This window comes from Rhinopithecus bieti, unplaced genomic scaffold (genome assembly GCF_001698545.2).
Source record: "Rhinopithecus bieti isolate Rb0 unplaced genomic scaffold, ASM169854v2 scaffold_2469, whole genome shotgun sequence".
In the NCBI taxonomy this organism is placed as follows: Eukaryota; Metazoa; Chordata; class Mammalia; order Primates; family Cercopithecidae; genus Rhinopithecus; species Rhinopithecus bieti.
In genome coordinates, this window is record NW_016803682.1 from 100,864 (window position 1) to 109,394 (window position 8,531).

Below are 8,531 nucleotides of genomic sequence, written 5' to 3' on the forward strand. Positions count from 1 at the left end.
TATGTACATAGAGAAATAGATAATACAATATTATATTTCTAAAATGGTAACTTCTTTTGAAAAGTAATTTCCAAAGGGTTTTATCATTCTTGGGCATGTCTGTGAACTGTTTCATTGGATAAAGTTAAGAAGTTGTGATTATAGTATTCATTATTTTTTTAAAGAGGGCAGGCAATTCCTCTTCTATATCTTCTTGCTTCCTACAGCACCTAGTAAAATACTTTGTATATAACAGTCCTTCAATAAATGTTGTTGAGTGACTCTTTTATTTTTACATTATGCAGAAAACATAGCTTTATTATTATTTACACATTAATTTTTAGAAGTAATCCCAGATTTTACACTTACTGAGTGAATTAAACCAGTTACTATTTATCTAAGCCTATAATCTCACCCATAAGATAGAGATGATATTTGCTCAAATGATGGTTGTAGAAACAAAACTGTGAATGTTTAAAAAGTGCTTAGCACAGTTCTTGGAACATTAGTAGGTGTTCAAGAAACGATAGTAATAATAACTGTCACTATAATGAAACTACATTCCTCTTTTAAAAAATATGGTATTTGATTATAATAGGCCGAATACCTTTTTTTTTTTGAAATGACAAGAAAATTAGACCAACAGAATGTGCTAGTTTAAAAGTTTCTGATTCTGCAAAAGTTTTATTGGAGTAATTCTGAAACATATTTATCAAAGCAGTCTGTCACTGTGAGGGTTTATTCTAACGTTTCACTTCAATTTAAAAAAAATGATAAACCTTATTAACCACCAAGTGGCTGGATTATATCAAGATCTATGGTGTAGTTCAAATGTCACCTCTTCCATGAAGCCTTTTTTTTACTTCCTCAAGTGGATGTACTATCCTTTTTTTCCTGAACTTCCTTACCATTAATATTTTTATTTTCAGATAGTCATTGATTCAGATATGGTTAAGATATAACTGTAAGATATAATTCACAGATATTCTGTGTACCCTTTACTCAGTTCACCTCAATAGTAAGATCTTGCTTAGGTGTAGTATAATGTTACAATGAACAAGTTGACATTGAGACAATCCATTAACTTAATTAGGATGCGATCAATTATATATGTGTGTGTAGGTGTGTGTAATTAGTTCTATGTAATTTAATTACATATGTAGATTCATGTGATTACCAAGATACAGACAGATTGTTCACAAGGCTACATCATGCTAGTGACAGCCATTCAGCTCCCTCCCTACCCCTGTGTCTAGTCTCTAATCCCTGGCAGCCACTAATCTGCTGTCCATCTTTATAATTCTTATTGTTTCAAGAATGGTATATAAATGTATTATACAATATGTAACTTTTTCAGGTTGGCTTTTTCGCTCAGCATAATTTTCTTGAGATCTCTCCAAGTTGTTTTTTTTTTTGTCAATAGTTAATTCTTTTTTTATTACTGAGTAGTATTACATGATATAAATATACCACAGTTGGCTAACTGTATGCCCATTGAAGGTCATTTGGATTGTTCTCAGGTCTTGGCTATTACAGATAAAGCTGCTATGAAGATTTGTGTGTAAGCTTTTTGTGTGTACATGTTTTTATTTTTCTGAGATTTATGGCCTAGAGTACAATTGCTGGGTCATACGGTAAGTACATCTTTACATTTTTAAGAAACAGTCATATTCTTTTCACATGCTCCTTACTACTTGTAAAACTCTGTACTTAGAATCTCTACCTGTGGATTTCAGATGTGTAGATAGATGTGATTTCAGCAACTGACTGTAAACTCCATTAGGGTGGGACAGTAACTGAATCATTTTTATATCCTTCACAGTTCATAGGAAACTATAATATTATTTATGGCAGTTGTTCTATAAAGATTTATTAAATAAAAGTAAGGACAGTAATAAAAGCAAACAAATACACGTAAAATAAAAAAGAAGAAATGACTTTCGGTAGAAAAGAATGAACAGTATTTTATTTTCTTCATGAAGGTATTACTGCCCAATTTCTGTAATTCTGCATGGACTTTACCATGGCACCTCCATGTATTATGTTAGTTGATATAAAATCTTGTTTTTCACTTTTCCACAGGGTACACAATCAAACACGGACTACAAACATGATTGATATGGAGAATCTCTCTTATACCTGAATGTATATTCTGATGCATGTTGTATTTAATAGTTTTCTGACACATCTGTGTCGGCTTCTACTGTACTTGTGGAATGGATTCCAGTTTAAGGATACACTCAATAAATATTTGTTGCTCTTACTTTTTATAACCATGACTCTATAATTTGTCCTAATGTAACTTTTATTATATAACTCTTAAGGTGGAGTGAAAGACAGAGACCTTTGAAATGTACTCAGAAGGTCTCCCTTAGTTGTCCCTAATGCATTAATCAGTACCTTTTTGGCACAGATGTAGTCAGCTTAAATTTTACAATCACTGTACTAACTGCCTTGCATATACCCCTCACTTGCTTGTTCTCTTGCTCCACCACTCTGTGACACTTGCTTTTTACTATGATCCTGGTAAAATTTAACTCTCCATTTACTGTTTTAAAACTAGTTAATTTCTCCCATTTTTGTTAAAGTATAATTGGCTAACAAAAATTGTATATAGTTACAGTGTACAATTTGATGTTTTGATATATGTTTACATTGTGAAATTATTAAATCAAGCTAATTAATATATCCATTACATCAATACTTACTATTTTTTATGAGAATATTTAATATCTACTCAACAATATCTACTTTTAACATTTTAAAAATACTTTATACATTATTATTAACTGTAGTCCCCATTCTGCAAATAGGCCTCCAGAACTTATTTCTTCTATGCAACTGAAACTTTGTACCTGTTAACCAATATCTTCTCATTTCCACCACACTCCAGGCTCTAGCAGCTACCATTCTGCTCTCTGCTTCTATTGTTTCAGCTTTTTTAGATTCCACATATAAGTGAGATCATGTAGTAATTAACACTCTCTGCTTGGTTTATTTCACTTAACATAATATCCACCAGGTTCTTCTATGTTGTCACAAATGACAGGATTCACTTCTTTTTTAAAGCCGAATTGTATACCAATGTGTGTATTTCTTTATTCTTCCATGAATGGACAAGTAGGTTGATTATAGATTTTGGCTATTGTGAATAATGCTACAATAAACATGAGAATGCAAGTATTTCCATACTGAAAGTGAAAAACAGAGTGGTTTTATGGTGCTTAAAGTATGGTTTCTACTGAATATTTCAATCACTACTGAGATAACCAAAATAGAGTGTAAAAAACAATAAAGCAAATGAGCAACACCAAAATTGCACTGTTTCAAAATGTCAAATAAATGACTAAACTTTTAACTAGACTGAACTCCCATAAAAGAGATGATTCACATTTTAATAATACAGTCAGATATAGTAGTAAAGACGTTATTGCCAATCATACAGAAATAAAATTATAATTGTATATTAGGAGCACCTGTATGTCAACAAATTGTGATAACTCAGATGAACAAATCTCTAAAAAGACACAATCATGCAGACTCAAGAGTTCTAACACAATTCCATTATGTTCAAAGGACACACTTCGTATGATTTCAGTACTTTCATTGAGAGCTTTGTATGGCCCAGCAATGGCCTGTCTTGGAAAATGCTAATGTACTTGAGAATATTATATACAGTCATGCATCACTTAACAACAGGAATACATTAACTGCATTGTTACATGATTTTGTTGTGTGAGTATCATACAGTGTACTTACATAAATTTACATGGTGTAGCCTACCACACACCTACGCTGTATAGCATAATCTATTGCTCCTAACCTACAATCTATACAGCATGTCACTGTACTGAATACTACAGGGAAGTGTAACACAATGGGAAGCATTTGTGTATTTATATATAACTAAACATAGAAAAGTTACTGTACAAATACAATATAAAAAATATAAAATGGTATACTTGTATAAAATTCTTATCATGAATGGAGTTTGCAGGGCCAGAAGTTGCTCTGGGTGAGTCAGTGAGTGAGTGGTGAATGAATGTGAAGGCGTAAGACATTATGATACACTACTGTAGACTGTATAAACACTATGCACTTAGGCTACACTAAATTTGTAAACAATTTCCCTTCTTCAATGAAAAATTAACTGTAGCTTACTGTAACACTTTTAATTTACAAACTTTAAATTTCTTTTACTTTTGACTCTTTTATAATAGCAGTTAGCTTAAAACAAACATTTTCAGTCATACAAAATATTTTTTCTTTATACCCTTATTCTATAAGCTTTTAAAAATATTTTAATAATTTATTATTTTTTACCTTTAAACATTTTGGTTAAAAACTAAGAGCCCACCACAACTCAGCAAGGCCGCTGTGGCTAGACGGAGTCTCTAGAGTCCCTCCTCTCTGGGCAGAATATCTCTGAAAAAAAGGCAGCATCCCCAGTCAGAGAATTATAGATAAAACCCCCACCTCCTGGGACAGAGCAGCTGGGGGAAGGGGCAGTTCTGGGCACAGCTTCAGCAGACTTAAATGTTCCTACCTGGCAGCTCTGAAGAGAGCAGTGGATCTCCCAGCACAGCATTTGAGCTCTGATAAGGCACAGCCTACCTCCTCAAGTGGGTCTCTGACCCCCGTGTATCCTGACTGGGATACACCTCCCAGTAGGGCCAACAAACACCTCATACAGGAGAGAGCTCTGACTGGCATCATGTGAGGGCCCCTCTGGGATGAAGCTTCCAGAGGAAGGCACAGGCAGCAATTTTTGCTGTTCTGCAGCCTCCACCAGTGATATCCAGGCAAACAGGTTCTGGAGTAGACTTCCAGCAAACTCCAGCAGACCTGCAGCAGAGGGGTCTGACTGTTAGAAGGAAAACTAACAAACAGAAAGGAATAGCATCAACATTAACAAAAAGGATGTCCACTCAGAGATCCCATCTTAAAGTCACTGACTTCAAAGACCAAAAGTAGATAAATACACGAAGATGGGGAGAAACCAGTGCAAAAGGCTGAATATTTATAAAAAAGAACGCCTCTTCTCCTCCAAAGGATCACAAATCCTCACCAGCAAGGGAACAAAATGGGATGGAGAATGAGTTTGATGAATTGACAGAAGTAGGCTTCAGAAGGTGGGTAATAACAAACTCCTCCAAGTTAAAAGAGCATGTCCTAACTCAACGCAAGGAAACTAAGAACCTTGAAAAAAAGGTTAGACAAATTGTTAACTAGAATAAACAGTTTGGAAAAGAGCATAAATGACCTGATAGAGCTGAAAAACACAGCATGAGAACTTCATGAAGCCTACATAAGTATCAGTAGCTGAATTGATCAAGGATAAGAAAGGATATCAGAGATTGAAGATCAACTCAATGAAATAAAGTGAGAAGACAAGATTAGAGCAAAAAGAGTGAAAAAAAGAAATAAAGCTTCCAAGAAATATAGGACTATGTGAAAAGACCAAATCTATGTGTGAATGGTGTACCTGAAAGTGACAGAGAGAATGGAACCAGGTTGGAAAACATTCTTCAGGATATTATCCAGGAGAACTTCCCCAACCTAGCAAGGCAGGCCAACATTCAAATTCAGGAAATACAGAGATCACCACGAAGATACTCCTTGAGAAGAGCAACCCCAAGACACACAATCATCAGATTTGCCAAGGTTGAAATGTAGGAAAAAATGTTAAGGGCAGCCAGAGAGAAAGTTTGGGTTACCCACAAAGAGAAGCCATTCAGACTAACAGCAGATCTGTCTGCAGAAACCCTACAAGCCAGAAGAGAGTGGGGACCAATATTCAACATTCTTAAAGAAAACAATTTTCAACCGAGAATTTCATATCCAGACAAACTAAGTTTCATAAACAAAGGAGAAAAAAAAATCCTTTACAGGAAAGGAAATGCTGAGAGATTTTGTCACCACTAGGCCTGCCCTACAAGAGCTCCTGAAGGAAGCACTAAACATGGAAAGGAACAACTGGTATCAGCCAATGCAAAAACATACCAAATTGTAAAGTCCATTGACACTATGGAGAAACTGCATCAACTAATGGACAAAATAAACAGCTAGCATCATAATGGCAGGATCAAATTCACACATAACACATTAACCTTAAATGTAAATGGGCTAAATGCCTCAATTAAAAGACCAAGACTGGCAAATTGGATAAAAAGTCAAGAGCCATCTGTGTGCTGTATTCAGGAGACCCATTTCATGTGCAAAGACACACATAGGCTCAAAATAAATAAAGGGATGGAGGAATATTTACCAAGCAAATGGAAAGCAGAAAAAAAAAAAAAAAAAAAGCAGCAGAGGTTGCAAATCTAGTCTCTGATAAAAACAGACTTTAAACCAATAAAAATCAAAAGGCACAAAGAAGGGCATTACATAATGGTAAAGGGGTCAATGCAACAAGAAGAGCTAACTATCCTAAATATATATGCACCCAATACAGGAGCACCTAGATTCATGAAGCAAGTTCTTAGAGACCTACAAAGAGACTTAGACTCCCACACATAATAGTGGGAAAATTTAACACCCCACTGTCAATATTAGACAGATTGAGACAGAAAATTAACAAGGATATTCAGGATTTGAACTCAGCTATGGACCAAGCAGACCTAATAGACATCTACTTCTGTAGATGTCTCCATCCAAAGTTCCATCCAAAGTTCACAGAATATACTTTCTTCTCAGCACACATTGCACTTATTTTAAAATTGACCACATAATTGAAAGTAAAACACTTCTCAGCAAATGCAAAAGAACAGAAATCATAACAGTCTCTCAGACCATAATGCAATCAAATTAGAACTCAGGATTAAGAAACTCACTCAAAACCACACAACTACATGGAAACTGAACAACCTGCTCCTGCATGACTACTGGGTAAATAACAAAATGAAGGTAGAAATAAGGATGTTCCTTGAAACCAATGAGAACAAAGACACAATGTACCAGAATCTCTGGGACATATTTAAAGCAGCGTGTGGAGGAAAATTTATAGGACTAAATGCCCACAAGAGAAAGCAAGAAAGATCTAAAATTGACATCCTAACAGCACTATGAAAAGAACTAGAGAAGCAAGAGCAAACAAATTCAAAAGCTAGTAGAAGACAAGAAATAACTAAGATGACAGCAGAACTGAAGGAGATAGAGACAAGAAAAACCCTTCAAAAAATGAATCCAGGAGGTGGTTTTTTGAAAAGATGAGCTAAATAGATAGACCACTAGCCAGACTAATAAAAAATAATAAAATAGACTCAATAAAAATGATATAGGGGATAACACTACTGATCCCACAGAAATTCAAACTACCATCAAAGAATACTATAAAACCCTCTACACGAATAAACCAGAAAATCTAGACACATACACCCTCCCAAGACTAAACCAAGAAGAAGTTGAATTCCTGAATAGACTAATAACAAGCTCTGAAATTGAGACAATAATTAATAGTTTACCAACCAAAAAAGCCTAAGACCAGACAGATACACAGTCAAATTCTACCAGATGTACAAAGAGGATCTGGTACCATTCATTCTGAAATTATTCCAAACAATGGAAAAAGAGGGAATTCTCCCTATCTCATTTTATGAGACCATAATCATCCTGATACCAAAACCTGGCAGAGACACAACAAAAACAGAAAATACCAGGCCAATATCCCTGATGAACATTGATGGAAAAATCCTCAATAAAATACTGGCAAATCAAATCCAGCAGCACATCAAAAAGCTTATCCAACATGATCAAGTCCACTTAATTCCTGGGATGCAAGGCTGGTTCAACATATGCAAATCAATGAACATAATCCATCACATAAACAGAACCAATGACAAAAAAACCACATGATTATCTCTATAGAGGCAGACAAAATTTAACAGCCTTTAACGTTAAAACTCTTAATAAACTAGGCATTGATGGAACATATCACAAAACAATAAGAACTATTTATGACAAACTCACAGCCAATATTATACTGAATGGGCAAAAACTGGAAGCATTCCTTTTGAAAACCAGCACAAGACAAGGATGACCTCTCTCACCACTCCTGTTCAACATAGCGTTGGAAGTTCTGGCCAGGACAATCAGGCAAGAGAAAGAAATAAAGGGTACCCAAATAGGAAGAGAGGAAGTCAAATTGTCTCTGGTTGCAGATGACATGATTGTATATTTAGAAAACTCCATCGTCTCAGCCCCAAATCTCTTTAAGCTGATAAGCAACTTCAGCAAAGTCTCAGCATGCAAAACAAATGTGCAAAAATCACAAGCATTCCTCTACATCAATAACAGATAAACAGAGATCCAAATCGTGAGTGAACTCTCATTCACAATTGCCTCAAAGGTAATAAAATACATAGGAATAAAACTTACAAGGGATATGAAGGACCTCTTAAAGGAGAACTACAATTCACTGCTCAAGGAAATAAGAGAGGACACAAATGGAAAAACATTCCATGCTCATGGATAGGAAGAATCAATATCATGAAAATGGCCATATTGCCCAAAGTAATTTATAGATTCAATGCTATCCCTATCAAGCTACCATT